The sequence below is a fragment of the Lonchura striata genome, chromosome 8, assembly GCF_050655825.1.
Source record: "Lonchura striata isolate lonStrDom1 chromosome 8, ASM5065582v1, whole genome shotgun sequence".
Classification (NCBI taxonomy): Eukaryota; Metazoa; Chordata; class Aves; order Passeriformes; family Estrildidae; genus Lonchura; species Lonchura striata.
The window spans coordinates 17,801,512-17,827,848 of NC_140710.1; the positions used below are offsets into that span (position 1 = coordinate 17,801,512).

At 39.9% G+C, this 26,337-nt stretch overlaps 1 protein-coding gene across 1 annotated transcript in view; it reads left to right on the plus strand.

Moving 5' to 3' along the window:
- Positions 1–26,337, plus strand: part of LOC116183123 (uncharacterized) — a 196,296-nt gene that overhangs the window by 76,369 nt on the left and 93,590 nt on the right. The gene's annotated exons all lie outside the window — the stretch shown is intronic.

The window sequence follows — 26,337 nt, forward strand, 5'->3', positions numbered from 1 at the left end:
AACAGCAAGACAGATTGTGTTTTCCTAATTCTTTCCAAAATTATGTCTAATTTTACTAATGTTATTGTTCTCTACCCTCCCACCTCCTCTTTTTATAGATGTACATGGATTAATGTGTTAAAATGGAAATTTGATTTAGGGCTAAGCAAACTATTTATGTGGAAATAATAACATTGTTGATGTCCTTTGGTTTGGGAAGCATTGCAGAAAATGCAATCCATCAATTTTTCTTCAGTCTAGACACAGGACAGAAATAATGATCACTTTTGCAAATGAGTGCAGTATTAATAGGAACCTTTGTATTTGGATTTTCATGAATTTTGAACAGCTGCAGTTTATGGGTGTGTGTGTGTGTGTATATATATACACACAGAGAGAAATAAAAAATTTCTTTGTGTTCAGATTTTTTTTACCATGTCAGTTTTCTTAAAAGACAGTAGATGGCCATGAAATTTTCTTTGACCATCAAGTCTGTAGACTGTTCAGCATAATTTGTATTCTTAGTCATATATCTAGTTGTGGTCAAGTAAGAACTAAGAAGCACTGACTATTTAAGTGTGTATGATCTTGTGTGGGACTAATGGCTTTCTTGAGATTAATCACAAGCAAAAGTCTAAATAAAACTAACTCATTTTAAGAGTTAAGGATAAAGTAGTCTCACAGTGAATAGTTAAAATTTGTATTCTAGTTCTAGAGCATTGTGTGCTAGGCTTCACCAATGCACACACACTGATGGTGCTGGGAGAGCCAAGAAGTTACATTTCATCTTGGCTAGAAGCAGGGTAGTGTTCAGTGGGCTTCTGTCTGATTCTCTTGGGTACTTCCAAATGGCAAAACTAACATGAGAAATGTAAACATTCCTTAATCTGATATAATTTTTTGTACTCATTTATTTAAAAAAAAAGTCAAAGTACTGTTTTGCTTTAAGTGCTGGCATGATTTTTTTATTGTTTGCAGCAATATGTATGAAACTTATCAACAAAAGCCCTTGTTGAACCTTTTAAAAAAAGGCATGAAAGACATCAAGGCATTTCCTTAAACATCAGTGTATATAAACCAGTATTTATAAAACCTTTATAAATTACAGTCTTTACTGATGAGGCATATTCATATTGATGTTCAATTTATTTACCCAGGAGACCAATTTATTTCCCTACCTCACTGTTAAGTGTTTCAATTGACACCCAGATCTGCTCTGACCAAGCAACTGTGACAAGTGGTTTATTGAACTGTGAACGGGCACTGTCTGACTCTAAACAATGGCTTTATCTAATTATGAAACCCCATGCACCATTTCAGTCCAGTGTTGTTTGTTAGATAAACAATATTTTATGTTATTGAAAAATTAATTTGAGTCTGGGAACACTGTGTGACAGTGAAAGATAGTCTGCATTGTGACTTTATAAGATGGTAACTCACATATCAAGTGAACTGACTTGAGATGTTCTGACTGCAGTTTGTTGGACACTATGAACACTTGAGAGGGCAAAAGTGAACTGCCTTAGAAGAACATATAAAGGAAAGAGAATAACTGAACAAAATCTATTGCTTATGCTTTAAATGAATCTGATATTATCAAGATGATTTTTTAAGAATTGCATTGATAGAAGAAAAATAGATGTACTTGTGGAAGGGGAAATTGGATCCTCAAGAAGTTAACTGTGAGGCTTGGAACTACTAGCAGAAATTGAATAGACCCACTTGAAAAAAACTCCACTATTGTCCCTATTGCTTTGTCAGAAGATAATTGATTGCAATCAAAGCTTTTGTTTTCACCTATCAGTAGGTCACCTTCTTCAAGAACATTCACCAATAACCATAGAAAGAATTCAGAGAGCTTACTCTACTTTGTTCTGTAGTAAAAAAAAAAAAAGATGGGACCATATATGTATATTACTGAACTGAAGAAGAATGATATGTTAATGTTCTAGTAACATATATGATATATTTGTGAGTGAGAACAAATCTTTCCAGTGAGAATTTCTTCAAACAGCGGTTTGTAAACAAAATTCTCTTAATTCCTGTTTATCACAGAACTGTTCGGATTGCATTTTGAGGCATTTCTTAATGGTCTTGTATAATTGGTTTCGCATGTTAAGTCCCTATTGGTAGTTTTACTGTGGTTTTCTTATGAAATATGAAACTCTTAAAAATTTAATGGTGGATTAATATTAATTTAATCAAATATTTCAATATTAAATCTATTAATATTTCATCTGCTATATGGCTATGCAGATTTTTGAAAGCCACTCCACTGTTGTCCGGAAAACTACTTGGTTATACAAAGACTGTTTAAAAATTTCTTGGCTCATGTGGTTTCTGTGCAGTAGTCGGGCTGCCTGGGTTGTTGGTTATTTTTATTCACCCTCCAGAGTGAATGTAAATGAGGTGCAGGAAATGGAGAAGCTAAAGAAAGTTTACCAAGTCTGATGTAGTCTGTAGTTTCACTGTGCCTGGCTAGAATACAGACTTAAAAGGATCCCTGCATGATTTTGCAGGTTAATCTCTGTTCGCAGCAGGATTTGTATCAAGACTGCCATGCTCAGGCACCTGAGGGCTGTCACTGACAAGGGGCTGCCAGGGATGGACTGCCACCAGTCAGGTCTAAATGAGTCACTTGCGCAGAGCTGATAAAGCCAGAGATTTACTGAAGTAGACAAGCCTGTGCTAAAACAAGCTCCTCTCTCGACTGAAACCCTGTCACTTTAATCAGTCATCTCCCCTTGTCAGCAGAGCCAGCAGAGTGCAGGAGTGCAGCTGAGGGATGGCAGTGGCCGGTGGCAGGGCCACTGCAGGTGGCCTCCCTGCTGCCACAGACTCTGCTGGGCAGGGGCAGGGCCATGGCACAGTGCTGGGGTGTTCCGCAGCCCAGATGCAGCCCAAGAGCTGATAGGGAGTGCTAAAGGAAGACTGTTTCTTCCAGGTGATCTGTGCCTTCTGTTTTTTAATACAGCATCATTCTCATGTCCCAGCTGTGCTTTTCAGAGTCTGGAATGGTCTCCTGGACAATAACTCAGGTCTTCCAACTCTGTTATCTCTATTGCCGTACAGAGCTGTTGTAAATACGTACCCGAGTTCTATAACATTTTGAACCAAAAATCAAGCAATGACTATTGATACAGTAAGGAATATTCAAAGTAAACTTTTTTGGTTCAGGAAATTTCAGTTTCCTAGTCTCTACATACGAAAATCAAAATCCATGCACAAACAAGACATAATGACAAATTGTGAAAATGCATGAAAAATAGCTTTGACCTTAGAAGCTCCCAAATTGCAACAGACAGATCTACTCACCAAAGCCAGAGTAGTCTATTGAATCATGTAGGCACCATAAACTTGGCTGAAGTGCTAATTAAGTATGGTGATCTTAAAAGAATTCATGCTTCATCCTGGCAAGATGCCCATAAGGAAAAGATAGATCTGTCACAGTCTTGCAGACTTTAGTAATTAAGTTTTAAAATACTTCCCTGTCTAAAACAAGAATAGTTCAGACAGAGCTAACTGTTTAAAGAGCGCCCCTTATGAACTGACACTGATTTTCTATTTCAGACTGGCGTGTTTTAACTCTTTTTTGTTATTGGCTTCTGTGCAAAATGTAGAGGAAAAACAGAAATTAGGATTTCTGAATCTTGCATTTCATCTCACATTCCAACCTGAGAATTGTGGAGGAGGGATACCTCCATCAATGCTTATTCATACTGCTTTGAGTAGTGACTAAATGCAAAATGAGAGGTCACATTGATTGCATATGCCCTGACTTAAATAGGATAAACATGTTGTATCTGAGTGTGATCTCCTAGTATAATTTTGAATAAAATGTTATCTTTTTAGATCTCTGAACTCTCACAATCTATTTTCTATTTGAAAAGGTCAGTCTAGTTTTAAGGGTGGAAGGTATTCAGGGGCCCAGGATCATGAACCTTTTTGTAGTGCACTATTAGTCTGTGTTACATTTCTGGAGTAATCCAATACTTGTCTTGGAAAAGTCTGCCCTCTGGCATAGTCACTCTGCTGTCATAAGAGTTTAGTTTTCTGTGATCTTGGTGACATTTAACAATAAGGTCTGAACTGCATGTTTAGCAGAAGCTGTGGGAACATGGATGTCAAGTCCATTAATCACAGGTAAAAAACTAAAAATCTGCTGGCTGGCCTGTCAACCAAGGATTAGCTGTGTCCTCACTGCAAAACCTATTCAAACAACCCACCAATTAGGTCAGCTAGTCCTCCTGCCCTGGGACTTCTGAGGAGAAACTGGCAGTTAGAGCTTACAGTTCTCGAGTCTGTGTATAGATGTGTGGCTGGAAGACCATAGACTACTCGTGTGCAGTGTTTGCTTCACTGATGCCAGGCTGACACGATTGCATTAAATCCATGTCAAACAGCATGTTCCAAGAAACAGAGGAATGCATGAGATGGAAGGGTATCAGCAGCACTCTGATAGCAGCTTCTGAGCATGTTTGTTACTCAGTAATTCATTTTTGATCTGACTTTGTTTGAAACGTAAATATTGGGTGTATATGTTTATTAAAAGATAAATAAGACATTTGTTAGCATGTTTTCTAAATGTTTTCTCATATACTGAAAAGATTAATTTTTTACAGCGATGATAGGACTTGCATATAAGCATGTCTGAGGGCACACAAGGAAATTTGGTAAATGCTGCAGAAATTTTGTCTGGATTTGCTGCTTTAGTTTGGCTTGTGAAAACAGGCAATGTCTCTTCTGGAGGGGCCTGGTAACCTATCTCTGTCTCTTGAGTGTTACTTGGCTGGTGATTTTTGGTGGGTGCATTGAGATGACTTTTTTTTTGATCTGGTTAAAAAGGTCACAAAAATGTCTTGCAATCCTCTGTTATGGAAAAAAACTTTTATTTTTCTCTACTGCAGCTCTCAATCAATGTGGCTGTTCTGCATGGCTAACAACATATCTCCAGAATCCTATTACTATGCAAAGTAATTTCAAATTATTTTGCAAATAAAGTGCTCAGACTCTGTTGGATTTCCTGACTTTCTGGAGTTATCTTAAATTCTCAGAACCATTTGGCCCTATTCATTTTCATTTGCAGAATTATCAGTAATATGGAAATCAGTGTTAATTATTTCTCTAGCCACTACTGCCAGCACTAGCCAAAAGTGACATTTTAAATCTTTGTCTTATTAGCAATTCTGATACAGAGGAACTCATTCAGCATGGTGATCTGTGTCTCTGGCACCTGCACTGGCCATCTAAGTCCAGGCTGCCCAGGGGGTCAGTGGGAAGCAGAGCTGGGTGGGATATTCTCACTCCAGTACTAAATGCAGCAACATCTTCTCCCTGTCTGGCATTGGCCTGGGTTCCAGGAGCTTCTCAAGGTGCTTGTCTAACCCCATGGCCTTAGATACTTTGCATCAGGCCTGGCAAATCCTGTTCCCTTCATTAGCTGCAAGGGTGGCTGGATACAGCTCCAACAAATGCTGTGGATGTTTAGTCTTTCTGGCTTGGGAACTGGCTTTGGACAGGATGTGGGAGACATGCCCAGGTTGTAGCTCACTGCACCAGCTTTTGGATGTGCGCTGAGAAGGCCTTTCACTCACGTTTGGCTTCTTGGTATAAAGAATTTCTAAGGTGTGCCCTTAACTTTATAGTTTGACACATTAAGATTTATATTTAAAATTCAATTATACATTTATTAAAAGGCTGAGGTGGAGTATGAATATGTAAAGTGAGAATTGAAATTAAATGTCATATTAGGGTTTGCTTTAGGGTCCGCAAAATTTGGTGAACCTAGAATATGGCTTTAAAATCTATAGCAGCCTTAATGAGTTTTCAATATACGTGTAATTCTGAAGCTCTTGAGAAAGGTAATAATTTTTTGTTTTTGTTAGATAATGAATGACAGGCCAAGCAGAACAAGTTCTGAAATTTGATATTCTTTCAATGAACTATACCTATGTGTATGTGTATATATATATATATATATATATATATATATATATGTATGTATTAAAATGACGACAATGGAATTTGTTTATTAAACTCATGTGATTTTATCACTTCATTCTTGGTATCTTAGTACCTGATATTAGCCTGAAATGGTTGTCATGGTAGCAGAACACACTATTCCTTTAATTTGACCTTAGTTTCAAGCCCTGCTGTTGTGGCAGAAATGCCAAGAACACCTCCACTTTTATAAAAAAAAAAATCCTATCAAATACATGCAAAAACAAAAATGACTGAAAAGGAAGGACAATTTGACATTATGAGGCCAAAAAAGAGTAGAGCTTTATTTTAACTAGGGGATCAAGAAATAAACAACTGTTAGGATGCATTCACTGTTCACAGTGTGTTCTCTGTTTAGGCTGACTTGCTCCACCACCATTATATTCATTAGTCCCAGTAGAAGTGGCTTCCCTTTAAAAATTTGCTTTGCTATATATGTTTTGAGTTTGCTTTCAGAAAAGCAGCATTGACCAAACTGGCCAATGCCAAGGCAGCAAATGGTTGGAGGGGTCTGAGTAAGTTCAAATTAGGGTCTGGCCAGAGGAGAGCTCCTGCTGGCTAGTGTTTAGGGATTTCTGTACTGTTTCTATCTAACCTGATCACTCCACATGACTTTGTGATTGGTGTTGTTTTTGAGGCTTTGATCCATAGCCCAGTGGAATCCATTTGCTCTTGGATGAAGCCCAGAAAATGGAGAAGCTCATGGTATTGTTGAAGGGTATGCCCTTTCCTGAGGCCAGCTAGTGAGGTGAGAATGCAGGAAAGATAATCTCAAAGAATACTCTGGAAGTCAGAGCATGCTCAGATCAGTGGGGTTTGAAAACATATATTGTGCTGAAGGAGTAGCAGTAATGCTGTTGTAATATTTGGAGAGATTATGGACACAACATAAATCTGTGATGCAGCAGAAAGGGTAAGATGTGCCCTGCTGCCTTTGTATCCATGTGCTGTGCTGCTCTTTGTCATTTTTGAAGCTTCAAGGAAGGAGTCTGATTCAAATGCCCTTGGTGATCTAAACTGGTCTAGGTTTTCAAGAAGTGATTGAGGTAACAATTTATAATCTTCAACTTTCAATTTGAGAATTGTGGCAATAACTTCAGGAAAAAAAAAAACAAAACCCTCATGACTTGAGCAGGCCTAATGAGATCTTGGTGCTGTTTGCTGCATGGGAGCTTATGCTCTGCACCTGTCCAGAGACTGTGCTTTGCCAAGTCATGCAGCAGCTGCTCTATTTTTGTTATTTATTACTGCTGAACTTCAGCAGGGAGTATTTTCAGAGTGATGTGTGCCATCCATGCTGCAGCACATCTGCACATTGCCCACATCAACAACTGTTTGGTTAAATCAAACAGAGGCTGGTTGCCTCTTTAAGAGTTGAAGAACAAAACTGTGGCACCTCGTTCATCCATGGAATACTGTCCTGGCCTGGGATGATGGCTGTTGACTGAGGACTCTCCAAGATCAAAAGAAATAGGGGTGATCTTCAGCTGTCTATACGCAGTGGTCATTTGGGATTGGTGTGAAACTATTCTTATACCCAAAACATTCTATCAGGACTGGGCACTGAGAGTAAACATGAGTTAAACACTAAATCTTTGATGAATGGTTGTGCTGGAAGCCAGAAATCTGGGAAAAGTGTGCTGAGAGCAACATGGGCTTTGCTGATCCACAAGGGTTGGCAAACTGGGACTAGAGGACAAACATGGCAGGGATCCTTGGAATGGTACCCATCCTGCAGTGCCCTCACACGCTGACTGGGGCTGGCCCAGGACAGAAATTGGGATCAGGCGCACAGCAGTACTTGCCAGGCAAGTGGCAAATACATGGTGATGAAGCAGGTCTGATGTCCAGAACAGATAAATCCTGTGGTAATGAAGAAGTGTAATCTGCGGGAGTTTTCAAGGTCATTTACTGTCCTAAAGATTTAATGGTTCAATTTTCACACTGCTGTAGACTAAAAGCATGCAGCCTTTGTGGGTATGTGGTTGGTTCCCCCTGCTCCCTTTTTGAGACTTACAACTATTTTGGAGCATAATCAAAAGCTATGAGTTACTGTTCTATTGTTGCATTTACTCAGAACAAAATGATAGGGAGAGCTCTATGTCCTGGAGAATTATCATTGCCTCCAAAGAGTGAAATATGAATACAAATCAGTTTGCAAATATCATCCTAACGTCAGTAATTTTCAGTTGAAGAAAATGTGAACGAAGTATAAATAACCTAATTATTAATGTTCTTCCTAACACAAATGATGCCTTGTGAATTTTGATTTTATGGGAAATAGATGGAAAAAAAGACACAACACAACAAGTACAAGCATGTGAGAGTTACTCAGTTCTATTCTAATAGATCAGCTTAGGCTTATTTGCCATGCAGTGTTCCCTTTGATAAAGCCAAAACATTCCAACTTAGTCCTCTTTTCTGTGTTTTCATGGCTGTGATAAAAGTTTGTGTTTTATTTTACAGTAGTAAAAAAGAGAGTACAAGCTGAACACCACTGTCAATAAAAAAGGCATCTCCCAATGTTGCTTCTAGTGTTTCTTTTGAAGATGCCTCTTCTCTTTCCCTCTAAAAGTGAGTCCCAGATTTCATCCAATGAGTTGTAGTTGTTTAACCCCTCCCAAAGGGGATGAGTGCCCACTTTCAAGGATGCAGCTTTTGGTCCGTGGTGTGCAGCTCTGGGGTTGTGGAATTTCATGGCTGTGGGATTTCAGGGTTGAAGCACACAGAAGACCCAAGCTTCACAGTGTGCAGGCAAGTGTAGGTACTTCCTTTTTTCTTTTTCTCCTAAAGTAATGTAAAAAACCCAAACCAAACCAGCCCTTTGTCTTGTCTTCCAAGCCCTTCATGTTTGTTTTATAGCTCAGGAGTAGACACAACCCTGCTGCTCTTTCAGAAGTGCCTAAAGAGTTATTTGTAGCCTTTGCTTGGTTGTAGTACAAACATAACCCTGCATGTTTCCAAAGTGCAAAAATCAGGAGCCTCAACATTTTGGTATGCTCATTATAGCCTGCATATAATGGAGAAAGATCTGCCCTCAAAATCCTTCACCAAAGATTTTTTTTAGGATAGTTTAACAAAGGTTTTAAGTGTTCCATTTTTCACCTTCCAAAGTTTAAGTAAATGTTTTGTAAAAGGTCTTAAGTCATCTTTAGTAGAATTATTTCTGTTGGGAACTCAGTGTAATATTCTTGTTGGTTCTTTATTTTTTTTTAAGCCCTGGGCTGTATTCTAATGTAATTTGTGCTTGCTGGTTGAAGAAAGAAAATTTTGAAATAGATAATGAAGATATTGTTGACCCTGAATGAAATGTTACGGTGCATAAGAATACTGTTTGTATTATTAAATCAGCTTTGAATTTTGGCAAAAGTTAATAAATTAGTATGTATATTTTTTCCTCTTATTGTTTCTTTATCTATTTGAAGGTGGGTTTTGCCCTCATTTTTTATTAATGCTGAATCTTGACTCTGAGTCAGCCTTGACCAAAAGAAGGGTTGGAATAAGAACAATGCATTCAGATAATTTTAATTGAAGCGACTATTTAAAAGGGAGAAAAAAAATTCTTTAAGCTCCTATCTAAAAGACCTTTCCTGAGAAAAAAATCAAATGAAAATTCTTTATTAGTAAAAAAAGCAATTTTTCATTTTGATTCTTATTTTGCTTTTTGTTTGCATGTCTTTCAATTAGAAACTTTCATTAGCAATAGTCTTTGCTACCATTTTCCTTGCTTAAGAAGTATCATACTTTATAATTTTTCCCTTGAATTTTTAGGGTAGTTTTTATTTAATGTAACAATATAATATAAGCCATAAACTCTCCTGGTGTAAATCAGCCAGGAGACAGTCATGTACTGTTGTCTTTAGAAATAGCACACTACATGGTGTAAGGATTAATGCATCATTCAAAAGCATCTGAAGAATGGAGTAGGAATCAAGGAATATAATTTCAAAGTTCTTCCAAAACAGTATGTGATTTCTGTAGCTGTTTTTGCAGGAAAAAAACCTGCTTTTGATCTAGCTTAGATTTTTAGTTGTTTGTTTTGCAGCATCACTATTCTAGGCAGAAAGAATCTGAAGTGTGTCATGTTTAGGATAGCTCAGGCTAAGAATTCTAATGCTCTTGGTCATTGCTCTGTGTGATCTGTGCAAAGGTGTCAAGTAGCTTGTGACATCTGATAATAACACTCCCTTCTAAACAGTCTGTGCAAGTAAATTAGAATATTGCCAAATTCCATAAGCATAAAAAGAGTGTATTTTTTCTTATACATTTATTCTTGTTAAAGGTAATCCAGGTAATAGCATGTAATGTGTGTAGGTACACCTTTAAGTAATCTACGTTGAAGATGCAGTTCATTCAGAGTGACTAATGTGTGTTCTTCCAGCTGCAACTACTAGAAGAGTTCTAAAATAATTACAGAAACTTTTTAAACCTAACTTGGTTTGTTAAACAAGCACTGGAAAATCAGATTTGTTAATTTTTAACTCTTTCAAGGTGCATGCAGGAAGGGAATATGAAATTCAGCTTTCTGTGGCTTTGCTTGATTTTGGGAAAATGTTTTATTTCAACTTGGCTATTCATCTAATCCCTTTGTTAGCCTAAGAGAAAATTAAATTAATCTTTGTGTTGAGGTACTTGTACAAATAAATTCTGGAGGTGATCAGAGCTCTAATAATTATGGTAGAAGTCAATTATTCATTAAAATGACCACTTACATCTCCTAATTATTTCTCATTTGTGCAATGTGAACTAGTGGCAGGGCCTAGTCTCTCCAACACAGAATGGATGGGCCAATGATCATCAGCTTTTCTGTTAGCTCCTCAGGGCAGCGTCAGTGTTACAGAGAGGTGTGAGGTGTGACCACCAGAACCATCTTGGTTTTCCATTTCATCTCATCTAGTTATCTGATCACTCCAAGGCCTGACAGCATATCAGGTGATGGACTGCAATCAGGGGTCTCTCACCAGGGGCATGCCAGGTTGTACACCTCAGATTTAAAAAGAAAAAGTATTTCAAATCTGGAATTAGGGTTGTTTGGGTCTCTGGTATTAGGAGGCTGGCTAATGCAGAGTGCTGGGGCTCAGATAAGCTCTGCTCAAATTGTGGCTTTTTCACAGGCATCCTGTATATATTTGCTTTTATTGCTATGACTCTGTCTGCTGACATGACTGTTACAAGGATAACTATGTATATAGCTGAGTCAAGAATATATTTTTTTTTATCCAAAACAAAGCTGTATTGTTACGTCCTCATATTTTGGGGACAAATTATAATATTCCCACTTTAGCTAGCTGGGGATATAAATTGCTGTTCTACTTTTCATCTGCTTATCTTTGCAGCCAGCCACTGTGGGAGGCAGAGTATCTCCGTGTGTGATACCTCCTTCCTCCTGAAATCCTTAATGGTTTTAGGCTTTTTTTTTTTTTCTTTTCCTAAAAGACCATGGTTGTATGTAGTGGATAATTCCCAAAGCTGTGTTGATGTTGGTAAAGGCTAAGGCTGAGGTACAGTGGTGCTACTGCCCACACTCAGGGCCCATCCTGCTGCCTTCAACTCCTCCCCTGGCTTTAGGCTGCATCTGCTAGACCTGGATCACAGGGTTGGATCAGTCCAATGGTGTAAGCTGCTCCTTGCACTGCCTTTGCATTTCAGCAGGGAAGGGAGAGCCTGCAGCCTCTGACCGTCCCAGGGACATGGGCTGGGTGCATGTCCAGCTCCCAGCCCACATGGAAAGCAGGGCACCCGTGGCAGCCTTTTGAAAGGGGGGATTTAACTGGGGAGGGTGATCCCTGCTACAGCTCTTGATTACCAGTGGCATTTGTGTTACTGCCCCAAAAATTATGTTAAGTGCTGTAGAAATGGCACCACAGCTGGTGGTGCATATTGCATAGGAATTTCTCTCTAAGCTTTTTCTTCTTCTTCTTTTAATTGAAATATATTTTATTAGGAATATATTACAATTCTCTTTCAGCATTGAAGCTACCCGTAAATTTTAGGGCAGCCACTGTAAATTGTGCCAGGAACTTTAGTATTGCTGTTAAGTTGGTGGCAGCTGTCAGCCTCGCAGTTTGGGAACTTTTTTGATGGAGTCCAAACCTTGAAAGCATTCTACATGCACAGCTCAAAATATTAGTTCTGCTTCTAGGAAAGTGTAGACAAGGATGGTGAAGTTGCCAGCTGTCATTTTATTTTGGTGCTTATTTATTTATAAAGTTACCCTATTGTCATCATGCAAGTGTAGAGGTGGGTGGAATGGTGGCTCATTTTTAGTTGCTGCTTGGTGTTGAGGCTGCACCTGGAGTTTTAAATAGCATGCTCAGTTCCAGAGGAAAGCTTTTACAAATCTAAACAGCCTGATACACTTTTAAACATGGCATTTTCTGTCATGTTGCATGTGTGAACAACAGATCCTAGGTTATTGTACAACAATTAGGCAGGTGTACTGTGGTCATTAGTTTACCTTTTCAAGATCCACCATGAGTATATTGTGGAATTTTGCTCATAAGAATAATAAAAGTAAATGTATAAATTATTAATAATACCATTTGCAATTCCTATATCCCAAGATGAGAATTCTGTAATAAAAATTAGAGGTTAGAGGTTTGGGGAAATGAAGGAAATACTAAAATAACAAGAATATAATGGCAGAGGAATATTGAAGCCTGCTTTCTTAAGGAAAAGGTGCTTGGATGGCTGCACTGTGGATATGTGTTAATAACTTGTGAGGTTGCTAGCCAACTTAGAAAAATTCAGTGGATGTAGTGGGATCTCAAAGGTGTTACATTTCTAGAAGTTGTATGAGAAAAAGAGTCTGGAGAGAAGAGAAAGATATGTTTCTACCCCAGTCATAGGAAGAGTTGCAGGGTGAGCTCAGTTATATGATCAGAGCTTAGGGATTTGGAAAAAAGTAGCTCTGCTAAGGCTGCAGCTGGACATCTTCTTCCAAACTTGCTCTCGTATTCCATTTCTCCAGGAAATGGAGTCCTAACTCAAGACAAGGAGCAGCAGGGAAGCAGGCTGTATGAAGCAAAGGTGCCCAGTAAGGAGAGAGGATGCTATGAGCCAATGCCAAATGCAGGAACATGATGCTGAACTTCTTCGCATCAGTTTTGACTGGTGTCTTGCCCGTTGGATCGCTTTCAGTACAATTTTGAGCTTGTGTGGTGCTCCTGCCTCATTCCTAATGGCTCAGATTGCACTGGGTTGGGAAAATACCTCTGTAATGGAAAGCTTTCTTCATGGGAATAATTGCACTATAGTCTGCAGTGCTACTGAAGTTGCTGCTGTCTGGGGTAGTTCTGACCATCCTCTGCTTTATCTCTGAGTGGGGCTATGTGAAGTGCTGGATTCGGCTGCAGGGGCTGGCTGGGGAACTTTCCACTTCTATGTGAAAACCTATTGACTAGTTATTTCCTTTAGTTTTCTTCTCTTCCTTGCTTTATTAAAATAGGAGTCATGAAATGACTGCCACAGTTAATTTCATAAGTTTCAGCTCCTTAATAGATCCCCATGTAATTTTGGTACACATCCTCTTGGGTCTTGCAACTATAAACCAACTCTATAGCTTTCACTGTGGCAGCTTTTCTGCAGAATCTGTTTCATAAAATGGCCTGTTAAAGGTCTTCAATATTTCCTTATTGTTGCAGGCTTCCAAAGTACCACCCTGAATGGCTTATTATATTTCTATTCTTTCTTATGCTCCTTAAGGAGAGTATTTTTTTATTAGGTCTTGTTCCTCAAGGACAGACTCGCTGTACTAGGCTTGTTACAATTTTAATAGACTTTTCCTGTCACTTAGTCTTGTACATGGGCCATGAAACTTCAGGAATCTCTAAGATGTAATGTTATTTAAAAAGTGCCTCCTGCTTCTCTAATTAATTGCAATCAGAAAGGCTAGTTGGTGGACACATGGTGTCGCAGCTTCTGTGAAATACTGCCTGATGGCTATAAACACTGCCATATGTTCTCTGTGAAATATTGCCATAATCATTGGCAACAGGAACAGCTGATAGGAGGTGAAAGATTGGTTTTTGACTTTATTTTCAAAATCTGGGAAACACTTCTTGATCACCTTAGTGTTTTATGTAGTTGCTGCTACCTGCAGTGGGCTTGTTTCCTTATAAAATGTTATTTCTATAGCTTTTATCTTTCTTATTACAGCTGCTAACAGCTTCTTTGCATGACATGTCCATTTGCTAAAACCACTGCTTAATCAAAGTTCACAGTTAAATGGAGTTTTGTTTCCCTAAATGAAACAGATAATTTTGTTATGAAGCTAAATAGTTAAAAAAATAATTAGAACTCTCAAAGGCTTGACAAGTACTGAACTGCAAGTTTTCATTTAATGAGAAAATTCCTTACATAGGTAAAAGGACAATTTTGGACAATTAAGTAAACAGCTTAGCGATTTACTGACTCTTGATTGTGAGAAAGTGAAGTCTTCATTAATGTTAGATTTCTTTTCCACCTTTCATCATAAAAGGGTTGGCTGTTGCAATTTGTAGTAATATTTAGCAGTGTTAATAAAACATTATTTCCTCTGCTAATACAACTTCATTACACTATAGCTGTAGCCTAGTAAGAAAGATCATCTTTTAGTAAAATAATATATTTCAAGATTGTTCATTGGCGTTTCTGAAAAGCTTTCCTTTGTACGCTTTGCCTCTGACATTGTTTTGAACACTTTGGCCTCCATTATGAGGAGACCATTCATTAGAAGCAGCAATCCTCCAATTACCTCAAAACAGCTAGAAGTCTCAAAAGACTGTTTCCACAATAAGCGTGATTCAATAAGAGGGAAGGCAGTGCATTAAGCATGTAAAGTGTTGCTGTGTCTCTGGTTAGAAGCATAGGGTCTCATGGAAGTAAGTGAACAGGATTGATTCTGCTCTTTTTATTAGAATTAGTTTCTTCTAAGCACTGCTTTTCTGTCTCAAATTGCTAATTTTAATAGGGTACTTGCTAGCTCTGAGAAATATTTTGTTTTATTAAAGCAACAAATGGTTTTACATGTCCCTCTATACTTCGGGAGTTGTGGGCTATTGAAGGAAGCTCTGTCTTACATGCAGAGCTCAGGCTATTAAACTGTACACAGGTGATTGATCTCTTTAATAAAACTCTGTTCTGTAGTAAGGAAAGAGTGATAAACAAATGTACTTGTTTGTCCAGTGCTTCAGCGATTGCAGTAACATGAGGACATCAAGAATGCCATTTTAATGAGCAAGTTAGATGAAACACATCAATACAGTCTTTGTTTTAAGCATGTCTGAAAAACAATATGCTTTAAGTTAATTTGATTTGTGCTTTTCATTCATTTGTAACACCATGTACATTGTAACAGAAAATATTTTTTACTCAAGAAAAGAAAAGATCTGGCAGGTAGAAGATTCTGGCACTTTCTGCATGAGAATTGAGCCAGTGAGGAACAGCAACTTTGCAAATCCACTCTCCTGTGGCTTGTTGTGGCTCTGGCTCCTGCAGAGTTTCAAAGGATATGTCACAAGAGGGCCTGAGAGGGGCTGGCTGCAGAGCTGTGTGTGGTGTAAGGGATAGCTGGAGAGCTGCCCTGAGAAATGCAGGGCTGTACACATCACCACAGCCCTGATGCCAGAAATTCTCCACTGCGAACGTATCAGGTCTGTTTGTTCACGCTGACGTTTTCAGGAATAAATCTGCTGATGTCAATAGTTACACAGATTTATATCTTTTTTTTTAAGACAAGTGAGAAAGAGGGAATCAAATCCTCATTTCTTTTGCCATCTACTAAAAAGCACTCTTTCCATGGCAACCCCTGTTTCCATGGTACATGCTGTATTGCCCTTCAGAGAAGCTTTATTAAGAGACACATATACACGCACACACTGTCATGTGAATGTGGTTGAATTTTATAGCACTCTAAAGGAAAGCTATAGTGAATTGTAATTTTTTTTTTTAAGTTGTAGTGCTTTTTTCATTATACAGTGTGGTGAAGGATTATTGCTGCCACTGCATGGCGGTGTCATGGGAGTACAATAAAATGTGGCTCTTTTCACTGTTGTTCAAGGATATTAATCAAACCTCTCTATTTACTAGTACATTAAGATCATTTTCTAAACTCTCTTTAGGTGTAAGTTGGCATACAAAGTAATCAAACTCCTTTTGCAACATTAAAAATAAATATACAATAAAGATTTTCTGCTCCTAGGTTCAGTCTGGGAAATAATAAAGACACTGGCAAATTTGGAGGATTATCTAAAAAGGCTTATTCTAATAAGAAAATGTGAATCTACAGAAATTTGTGTCATCTTTTACATAATGGCACCTATTAGAAGTTACTTTGAATATTTAAAATTAGCTAAATTCATGAAAGACAGACACGGTACCTTTCTTTTTTTGATTATAAAGGTGCAGCTGTGAAACTATTAAAAGTTATATCATTACTTTTACCTTAGGAAGGTTCATTTACAATCATCCTTTTAGACTTGCAGCTTATAATGATAGTAGGTAGAAAAGGTTTCTGATACTAAGTGTAGTATCAGTCATTCTCAATATAAGCTAATGCTGTAAGTACGTGTTAAGGTGACAGACAGAAATGTACCAAAATTTCCCTGAATTTTGGAGAGCTGCTTCATGTGCTGTGATTGTCTGGGACTGGAGTCTGACAAGGCACTACAGGTACAGTTTGGAGACTGTTTAGTGTCTGCTTTTCAAGTGTTCTGTTCAAACCTTGGTCAGAAGATCTGTGTAAAGTGGAGTAAACCTGAAAATATACCTGTCTCCAAATATATTATCTTGTATCAGTTGTTAATTTCAAAGGCAACCCTGATAGAAACCTTGTAAGAAAGTCGGAGTGGATCCTCTGTGCAGAAGGAACTTTGTCTGTAGCCTGAGGCTGCAAAGGTAGGATACTTCTTTCCAGACACCTGCTCTAGTGCTTGTTGCCCTCACTTGCTCTCTGACATTACATGTCGGGAAGTAATATTTGAGTTGATATGGAAAAAAACCCCAAACATCAAAAAGCTTGGAGAGACTCTTAAGGATCACATGAGCAGCAGAATGCAGCTATCAGTACCTCTGATGGGGAAGTTGGAAAAGTCGAAGTAAAATTATGAGAAATATCAGGAGCTTATTTTGGGAAATTAGATGTAACCTTTAGTCTATTAGTCAGTAGATTTTGAGCATATGTACAAGTTAGAGGATTTTATTCTGTGTCTAGATGTGGTGCCTGTCCTTTCATTAGGAACAGTCCCTTAGCAGATGTTTCATTAATGTCAATTAATGAGAATTTTATATTAGTATTTTAAATATTTTTATATATTTTTAATAGAATGAAAAGTACTATTTGAATGAACAGTTTTACCCTTTTAGAGTAAGCCTGTAAAATTCTGGGTTAATGTTTGTGAAAATGCTGATAAAACAAAGGGTTAAAATAAGATTTTTATTTATTAAATCACCAAATGCATCTGTACTAATATTTTTTTGCAGTATTACCCTGCAACGGTGCAAATGGCTCAGGGAAGTCTATGATAATGCCTTTTACCATAATGCTCTGTTAAATTTCATTTTTGGTTTTGCTAAATCTGGGCTGACTCTCCTGAGTGATCAGAGGTAATACTCAGTCCTCGCTGCCAGCACTGCTGAAGTCAAGCGCACAATGAGCAATCCTCAAAAGGAGAAAGTGTTTTGCTTTCCTCTTTCATTTCCTCAGTGCTGTACAGCCCTTTCTGTGAATGGAGCTCTGGGCCGCCCTGTGCCACCCTGGGATGGAGCAGCTGGCGCCAGAGCAAGGAGTTGGTGTTGATAACCGCAGGAAGAGCTGCTGCCCGGCAGCCATGCCTTGAGCTCCTCGGGATCTTGCTGTGGCAGTGCAGGAGCGTTTGGGCAGCTCTAGGATCACTCCTCGGGATCTTGCTGTGGCAGTGCAGAAGGGTTTGGGCAGCTCTAGGATCACTCCTCGGGATCTTGCTGTGGCAGTGCAGGAGTGTTTGGGCAGCTCTAGGATCACTCCTTGGGATCTTGCTGTGGCAGTGCAGGAGGGTTTGGGCAGCTCTAGGATCACTCCTCGGGATCTTGCTGTGGCAGTGCAGGAGTGTTTGGGCAGCTCTAGGATCACTCCTCGGGATCTTGCTGTGGCAGTGCAGGAGCGTTTGGGCAGCTCTAGGATCACTCCTCAGGATCTTGCTGTGGCAGTGCAGGAGCGTTTGGGCAGCTCTAGGATCACTCCTCGGGATCTTGCTGTGGCAGTGCAGGAGGGTTTGGGCAGCTCTAGGATCACTCCTTGGGATCTTGCTGTGGCAGTGCAGGATGCTTTGGCAGCTCTAGGATCACTCCTTGGGATCTTGCTGTGGCAGTGCAGGATGCTTTGGCAGCTCTAGGATCACTCCTCGGGATCTTGCTGTGGCAGTGCAGGATGCTTTGGCAGCTCTAGGATCACTCCTCGGGATCTTGCTGTGGCAGTGCAGGAGGGTTTGGGCAGCTCTAGGATCACTCCTCGGGATCTTGCTGTGGCAGTGCAGGAGCGTTTGGGCAGCTCTAGGATCACTCCTCGGGATCTTGCTGTGGCAGTGCAGGATGCTCTGGCAGCTCTAGGGTGGCAGAGCACTGGCTCAGCTGCCGCGCTCCAGCGGCCATGTGGGTCAGTGAGCCAGCTCTGGGCCCTGGGCCTGCAGAGCAGCTCCTGCCCAGACCCGCTGAGCACTTCCATGCCCCTCTGAAGCCATTGCTGCTGCTGCTTCCTCTGTGCCAGCAGCAGGGTCCAGGGCCTGACGAGATCCAGCCCAGCCTCTGAACACCTGTGTTGGAGGGCCAGGTGTTATCCGTGCCAGAGGATTTCGGGAGAGAAGTATTTGGGGAGAAAGATTTCCCCTCCTCTTTCCTCTTCCAGTAAGGGAGAATTTATGGTAGGAGTAGAGAGCCCCTGTACCCAGGGCTCCTCTTCTGTTCTGGCTTGTGGTGTGCCCAGGGCAGGGTCTCCAGGCTCTGCCAGGCCCTGTGAAGGCTGCCCTGCATCCAGTATGGGACCTCCCGTACCCTCTTCATTCACGGCAATTTCTCAGAATCAGAGTTTGGAAGTTAAGAAGCAGAAGACACCGTTGCTGGTGCTGCAGATGCCCGAGGAACATCAAGTTACACGTACGTGTACCTTTCACACGAACGTGGCTCGTCACCAGGCAGAATCCCTCGGTGCCGGGTGGGAATGCCCACGCAGCCCGTGGCACTGCAGCAGCGTGCGGGCGCGGTGCCTGCCTGCAGCCCCGCAGGGAGCTCTGCCCGCGGGCAGTGCCCCTGGGTGCCCGCCCTGGCACTGGGCGCTCTCGCTGCGGCAGCAGCGTGGTCTGAAGCAGCAATGCAGTCAATTCTTCGTCGTAATAGTGCCCTAATAACAACCCAAAATATGTTTTATGGTGGATGTTGATAACTAAATGCTTATCCCATATACAGATATTCAAATAATTGGAAATTCTTATAGCCTGCATCCAGTTGAGACTGCTGAAGGATACCTTGATATTGAAGGTTAAAATCAATAGAGTGTGTTTTGATTATTTTTCAGGTGTCTGTTCTATGTCTAATATAGCATATTTCTATTGTGGGTTCTCATTTCTGTAAATCTGAGGTCTCCCATTCTTGAATGAATGAGGAGATAAGCAATTGAATTTGAAAGATACTTTATTCAACAGAAAAGCAATTTGGTTTCTGGTTATCAAAGGCCAAGAAGCAAACTAGCAATTCAATCCTCAGTATATATAACCCTTATGTTGCCAGCATGCCTGCACCTCTGAGGAGCTCTGGGTTTGACTGTGCTCCCAGGGCTTTCTACCCAACAGGGGTGCCATTCTCTGGCGCAGCAAGCTGCTTGGACATCAAGGTGGCTCTTGGCATCCTTGGAGATTTTACAGGATATCTTCCTCAGAGTTAGTGTTTCCCACTTTATTTTTGCTGTTAAAAGTCATTAAGAGGAACAAAGAGGACCCACTGTGCTTCTCAAGGCAGAGCAGCAAGGTGCAAGCTAGTTCCAGACAGTGATGTTCCTATCTGAGCCCTCTCGAGCCTCTGTGGTGGCTTTCCTCTGGCTGCTTGGTGCCGGGACAGGAGCAGAGCAATCATCAGCTATTGCTGTTATTTCATAAGCTCATTGTAAAGTCACTGGTAGCTGGTGAAAATGAATGTGTCTGGATTTGGCACAGATGCTGTACTTGTGCCTGTAGCATTTTAATGCTGTTGACTTCACAGTTTTGGGAGATGTGAAAAAAAATAAAGGGCTGGAAGGTTATGTGGGAAGCAATGGTTGAGAGTCAGTTTGTCTGCCTGGCTGTGTGTCTACATTTGTAATGATGCAATTCAGCTGTGGCCTTCCGTAACATTTTCCTTCTGAGAAGGCTATGACTAACTATCATAACTAATTGACTATACATAAAATGCAATTATAGGTGTTTCATACCTTAAGTGTAGTTAAAAAAAATTAGAAAAAGGAAAAATATGTTAAGAATTCTGGAATTGAGACAGTAATAAAAGTAGCAGCTGGATATGGAGATGTTCATAGTGAGTATAATGGGATGCAGTAACAGGAAAGTCTTTTAAGAGAACTTGTCTGAGAAAAAAAAAATAACATAATTGTCAGCAGTATAGCTTCACCTCAGTGGTGGCTGGGAGCAAAGGAAAGAATGTCTTGCTTAGGAGCCTGAAAATTTTTTATCTGTCCTTTGCATGTGGACTGCAGGTGTTTTGAAGGCACCATCCACATCCAGTGGGGCTGGCAGACACCTGCAGCTGGCAGGGCCCAAAGCTGTGCTCTGGTTGTGTTCATTGTGACAATGAAGGGACACTTCTGGCTTCAAGTTTTAAACCTCTTTTTTTTTTTTAAGCAGAAACCTAAATTAGAGCAAACAGGTTTTCTTTGGGAAAAGCTGTTGCAGAATCAAAATACCATGAGAAAGTCTATATATTATTCTTATATGTAGTTATTTAATGGCTGTGAAATCATAAAAATACTAGATTTGTGGACTTTTTAAACAGGATTGAAAAAAACAATCTATTAACTGGATGTTCTCAATAAAAGGCTGTGTTGCACATCAAATTTGCTTTTAATTGAAGGATACCTTTGAAGGTGGTAGCAACAAGTACTAATCATTGCTCTTTTATTCACTGTCACTAAGAATAATGTATAAATGAAAAAAATTTTTACATGAGTCAAAACTGCCAGGCCACACTTAAGATTCCTGTTTGAACAAGATAAAATATACTGTTCTCTAGTTGCTTCTTAAAATTCTCCTTAGCAAAATACAGAGACAAAGGTAAAAATTAAACTTCTGGAAATTTATCATGGTGCATAAATGCAGATTTGAAATCACAATCTGCAGAGTCAAAGGAAGCTGTGCTCATTGCATGTCATAGAAATGGCACAGAAACATTTCTGTGACAGGTCCTGTTTGACGGTTCTGTGGATTTTGTGTTATTACTGCTTCTTTGATCTGCTGATCTTACTTCTAATGGATACTAGAAATATGTAAGTACAATAATATATGTCAAATGTGGTGGCTGTTATAGAATAGCCAATTTCTAATTAGGTATGAATGTTTATGAATGTGATGTTAATGTGTAAAGGTAGAGGAACTGAACTTGTATCAGAGTTTGTGGGGGGTATCTGCATTGACCTGCAGAGCTGTGAGGTATGGAAGGTACAGCTGGAGAAGATCTTAGAGAGATGCAGGTTCCTTTTAGCTAAACAATATTTACTAGCATTGCCTCAGCTTACAGCTTTGAAGCAGTTAATGGGGCACATTCCCTCAGTGCTCTACAGCAAAGGTTTTGGGTGTTTTTCAAAGAAAATTAATGCACTTTGCTTACCCTTTGTCAGTGGTAGTTACAAATAGAACTACTATTACAAGTAATAGTTGTAAGCCATTATTTTAATGGTTTTACAAATACCTGGGAGGACAGACTGCAATATTTCATCTGAGAAAGGACTGAATATTAAATAAATGTAACCTCCCATTGGGTCCTGCTTTAACCTCCTACTGGTTTTGGAAGGTGAATTTAAGAGCTGAAAGCATTTTAGATTAAGTGTTAGGGGAGAGGTTCAGTAAGACTTAGCAGATTAGCACTTGGTTTTCATAACAATCCTTTCCCTCTTTGCCTTATCACTTCAAACACATCTTTGCAAAATGCAGATTTTAACTTTAGTCATGTATACTTGTACTTTAGTCAGCTGGCTTGTACCGATTTTCTAATAGTTATGGGTAATAGATTAGACTATTGATTATTAATAATATTTTTTCTTTTATTTAATGTTTTTCCATACTTCTGATATGTTGGACTGAGAATTGGGATTTTCCCATTAACTCAGAAGACTGAACTTCTAAATGTAATTCTTGAGGCTGGTACCCTAGAGAGAAAATTCTCAAGTTATGACCTGTTTTGCTCTAGAAGTTAGAAATAGTGAAGTTATTGAAAATGTTTAACTCAAGACTTAAATGCAAGCAGAATATTTAACTTCTCAAACCAAAAGCAAATATTTGCAATAAAACCTTTTATTTTTTAATGGAAAAATACTTTTGGCATCTCATCTTGGGGTAACAAGGTATTGCTGGTGTGAACTATTTTTGTCCATTGGGAGAAGTAAAAATGAATTACTAATTGTAGTAACTTTTTTTTTAAAGGTAGTGTTATATTATGCAAATACTTGTCTACATATGGAAAGAGATTTTAGAATAATTGCAAACCATTTTAGTACAAACAACAGCAAAACAGCTATTGGAATATCAAGACCTTTAATTATATGGGGAAAAAGAGAAAAACACTAGAAGTTGCATGTAATGTCTGTTTTCGTTCTATATTTCCTTTGACAAGAGATAGCTATTTTGAAAGGATTTGATTATTCAGCTTGTAACCGTTATAGCAGACAGACAGTCAAAAGGCAGTTTGTCTTTCTAGATAAGTTCTCTTTATCAATTATGTCATGCAGAACAATTAAAAGTATTTTAGAGTTGTTCAGGTGCTTTTATTGCAATCATAATTCAATAAGTAATGAAATAAACTGATAAACCAAGTCAATAAGAAAATGTCTCCCACTGAAACTAAATTGCTATTGTCAAAGTCCCAGTTAATTTGCTAAAACCTCTGTTTCTGGTTCTTCTTCTGATCCACTGCAACACCTGGCCTGCACCTGTGACATGTCTAACAGATTAGTTGGTTTTCAAAATTACTTGATAGAAACCAAGGGATTTAGTGAGCAACTAACAAATTGCCCCTTGTCTCTGGGTGAGGGATTCATAGCTATAGGGAAGCATGAAGAGTATCTCTCTATTGAACTATCCTGGATCAGGCAAGTAGCCAGCTTGTTTTGCAGATGGATCAGTAGCCACAACAGTATGGTTCTGGTGTCCAGGTGTTCCAGTGGGGCTTTTTTTGGGAGTTGAGCCAGAAGCCAATCTTTTCTAAGAAAAGAAAGTGGTAATGAGTCATTCACAGATGTCTCAAATACACTTAGAAGCCAAATGTTTTCCTACTGTAGCAATAATAACATAATATTAAGAGGTGAAGGCCATCAGCTCACTCAAATGGAATTAAAAAAGAGTCTCGTACTTTCTTTTTCCTTTCCCTTAAGTATTATTTATTACTTAGCAATAGCAACCATGATGGGCTAAATGCTTTCTTGCAGCCATAATATCCTGGTCTCAGCAAGGAGTGCATAATTTGACAGATGGATGTTGCTGAGGAAGGAGTGCAGAATGCAGGCAGGGTTTTTCTGATGAGGTGATGAATATTAGTTAAATTGAGGTAGTGGGATCAGGGCTGATTTCATATAGCCTGACCTTGCCCATTCAGTGTTTTTTCTTCTTTGTTCTTGTCTGCTTTGTTTCCATGACTTGTTTTCAACACTATGTGATGCAGCCTCATAGAGCTGCACCGTGCCTTCCAGTTAGCTGTGCACAAAGCAGTGGGACTCCTGCACGGCTGCAGGGGAAGCCTCCACCACGGCAGCTGCCCCTGCACTGCTCAGGGAGATGCAAGTTGCAGGCAGGGAATTGCCTGTTAGGAAAGAGTGGCCAGAGTCTCAGATGCAGCTGTTGCAAGCTGCTGCTGTAGTGTCCTCTTGCCACGAGGTGCTCCTGCAGCAGGGGCATCTTCAGGGGTAGGAACGTCCATGGCTGATTTTCAGAGCTACACCAAACAAGCCTGCAAGGGACAAAGAAGAGCACAGTGAAAGAAGAAAGGGAGTCCTCTCAGAGCATCTGCAGTGCCACTTAACAGTGGTAGTAAGAGGCAGTAATGAGAGATGGAGGAAAGGAAAAGCTTGAGTTCTGTCCCGCCAGCTTTAAAGCCTATAATGTAAGATGAGGGAATTTGGTGTGAAATGATAATTTTGGAAAACACACCTGGTGAAAGGAGGGTAAGCAGTGCTGCCAGGAGGGTAATCAATGCTGTTATATCAGCTTTATAGGAAAGATGAGAGTGACATTCAGTTGTAAGGGAGTGGTGCTGTACAGGAAGCATTTTATAAAGCACAACAGTATAAAAAATATTATGGGAGAAGAGCAGATCCATGGAACCACTGTGGGCAGAAATCTTGTGCTCAAATGAAATTGCAGTGCTAAGATTGTGTTACCAGCCCCCCGCTCAGACCTGTAATAGTGCTCAGGAAATGTGAAATGAGAGTAGGGAAGCTGCAAATTCAGTGCAGGCAGCAACAGTGAGACATTTCAACAGGTGCCCTGTAGAGACTGGATTGGAGCCTTATCATGATGGGAAAAAGAGAGGATGCATGCAGATGTGCAAAGTGGCTGCTTCCCAGAACACCTGGTGCATCCAGAAAGGTGTTACTCTGGATGTGCTCCTGAGTAGTGCACTGGAGCTGCTTGGAGATTAGTGACTGCCATAAGATCATATTGAGCTCTACAGCTGAAGAGAGCAAAATAAACACATGCAGAACATGGTCATTTGATTTTGAGTACAGGACCTGCAGAACAAGCAGACAATTGGACAACAAACAATTAAAGAATTAATCTAAAAGGCCTGTAAGCATCCTGAGAGCTATTAACAATACAGGTATTCTAATGAAGTTATCAGAAGCCCCCACATATATTTAAAAGTTAAAAAAAAAATACTAAATAATCCTCAGGAGCTTACCTCATTAGATAGAAACCTCAGTGGAGGGCACTGTAGCAAAATGGCCAGCTGCTGGAAACAGGAAAGCCTGCTCAAATGAACAGTAGAGGAAAGTCCTTAAAACATGGCAGGTCAAACAAAACCAGGAAACTAAACATCTCATAAAGTATTAGAAAAGTGCCTTACAAAAGATGCTCAAGCTGTTGACAAAAAGCTCTTTAGTGTATCAAACCCAGAAAACCAGTGTGACTACTTGACAACAGCAGCGTAACTGGGGGCACTCAGTGGAAAGCCTGGGCCAGGGGTGGTCAATGAATTCTTTGTGTTGGTCTCTGCTGCTGAAGGTGCTGGGAAGTTTCTTCTTATGTGTGTAATGGTGGTGGTGTGATTTTTTTTCTTTTTTTTTTTTTGTGTGTTTTGTATTGATGGTGGATTGTTTTTCAGAAGGTGGGTCAGAGAAAATAAATCAGCCTGGAGTTAATATCAAGAAGCTATGCTGCTGCTGCATCCCATCCTTACAGGAAGCTGGTGGGTTGTCAATGCAAGTCCTGTCCATTCTAGAGGGTAACCTGGGAATTATGGACCAGTGTGTCTGATCTCCATACTTAGAGAGCTGGTAGCATCCCTTTTAAAGAATAACACTATGTGGCTAACCATAAATCATACGTACAAGGTCCTTGCAGTGTGACCTTGTAGCCCAGAAAGCCAGCTACCTCCTGGGCTGCATCACAAGCAGTGTGACCAGCAGGCAGGGGAAGGGGATCCTGCTCCTCTGCTCTGGGGAGACTCCATCTGCAGTGCTGCATCCAGTTTTGGAGTCTTCAGCACAGAAAAGGCATGGACCTCTTGAAGCAGGTACAGATGAGGCCATGGGGCTGGAGTACCTGCCTTATGAAGACAGACTGGGAGAGTTGGGATTGTTCAGCTTGGAAGTGAAGCTCTGGGGAGACCTCTTAGCAACATGCCTGTACTCACTGGGGACTTATAAGAAAGAGGAGCACAGACTTCTTAGCAGGGTGTAGCAATAGGACGTGGGGTATTGGTTTTAAAGTAGCAGAGGATAGACTGAGACTAAAGATAAGAGTTTGTTTGTTTTTTTTTTTACAGGGCTTGGTGCAACACAGGAACAAGTTGTTCAGAGCAATGGTAGATCTCCCATCCCTTGTAACATTCAAGATCAAGTTGCACAGGGCTCCAAGCAAGTTGGTCTAGTTGAAGCTGTCCCTGCTCATTGCAAAATAGTTTGACTAGATCAGTTGTGTAAGTCCCTTTCAACCC